Source organism: Tamandua tetradactyla, chromosome 17, assembly GCF_023851605.1.
Source record: "Tamandua tetradactyla isolate mTamTet1 chromosome 17, mTamTet1.pri, whole genome shotgun sequence".
In the NCBI taxonomy this organism is placed as follows: Eukaryota; Metazoa; Chordata; class Mammalia; order Pilosa; family Myrmecophagidae; genus Tamandua; species Tamandua tetradactyla.
Genome location: NC_135343.1, coordinates 39,160,096 through 39,161,714, shown reverse-complemented (window position 1 = coordinate 39,161,714; position 1,619 = coordinate 39,160,096).

The window sequence follows — 1,619 nt, the reverse complement described above, 5'->3', positions numbered from 1 at the left end:
TCTCTTAGCACTTACTTCACTCATGCATACAATAAGTATATATTGTGTACCTGCTCCACTGAAGGGAGAGTGATTGGTTGCTGAGGGGAGCAGAAAAGACTTTTAAGTGAATATTCTCCTTAAGGTGCCTGGTCAAATAAGAGATAGACATACATCTTTAAGGGCTATCGTTTGAGGCTGTTCATAACATATGCTATGTAGAAAGAATATCAGGAGTATTGGGGAATATGAAAAACCACCATGTGAGGTATCTAAAGGTCCTGTTAAAATCTTAAATTTAAGTAATGAAAATCTTTCTAAAGAATCTAAGGGAATTTTATCCAATAATGGGGAAAATTTTCCACCTCAAATTTCCAGACTTTTGAGATCCTTTACATCTCAGAGTATGTCATACACACAACTTTACGTGTAAGCCAAGCACCAGCATTTTATGTTCCAAAACTTAAATGTACAAAGAAGAGTAAAGAATTTCAACATTTTTGTTATCTCTCCTCTTGTTTATTGAGTATGGTGGGAATGGCAGATAACATAGCAATAAAGGATTTTTCCACTCAAGATTTCAAAATTATCTTTACAAGTAATTCTCTACACATGGAAGTCCAGAATAAACTTTAGATTAAGTGTTCAAGCAGATGTAGGGAGATAACTTCCCTGGGAAGTCATAAAGATGGTTCACTCATCAGGGGGAGGTAGCCCTAACTGCTCACCCAGGTCTGTGACTGGTTGACAGATGCACAAAGAATGTAGAGAGATTACTCAAAACCAGTGTGGCCACACTCAGGGCATATAGATTTCTACTGTTTAGCCATATTCTCCAGCTCAGATCACTGTGCTCTTCTATGAAAGGGTTTATATTTCTCTGCTGAATGTATTTGAGGTATGGAGGTTGTGGCAAAGAGTGGGGAATGTGACAAAGATTGTTAATCATCCACAGTATCCACTTTCACATTTTTTTATTTAATAAAGCTTGGGACTTTCAGCTGGGTCCATGGCTGTCCAGAAAAATAGTACATTTCCCAGACATTGTTGCAGTTGAGTGTGGCCATGACGCTATATTCTGCCCATGATCTATGAGCGATAAGTCCAGGTTGTGTCTTAAGATGAATGGGCATGCACTCTTTTCCCCCTTCCTCTCTCCCCTTCCCCTTGACTGAGAGACAGCCCCTGCTGGAGTATATCCTCTTTGGACCAAGAGATGGAAACCAGTTAATGAAGATGGACCTCTGACTGCTGTGCTTGAGAGAAACGCATTTCTATCACAGTTACTCCACTGTCTTTAGGAATCTCTTTGATACAGCAGCTTAGCTTAGTCTGCACCCTAATCAATAGAGGAGATATAGTAACATGGTGGCCATTAAATCCAGCAAAACTAACTGGTCAGGACACAAATGGTCAGGACTTGGCCACGTTTGCAGAAGTAGGGCTCCTAGTGAAATAATGATTTTTGCCCAAGTCTGAACTTTGCATAAATCATCTAGCCATCTTCTCCCTTGGCCACATACCCACAGTTTCCACATATCACTTGATGTTGCTCAGGCTATATGGTCACTGACAACAGCACTTTCCAGACCAGAGAAGGCATCAGTGGCATTGAAATAAGAAGAGCTAACATTCTGGGA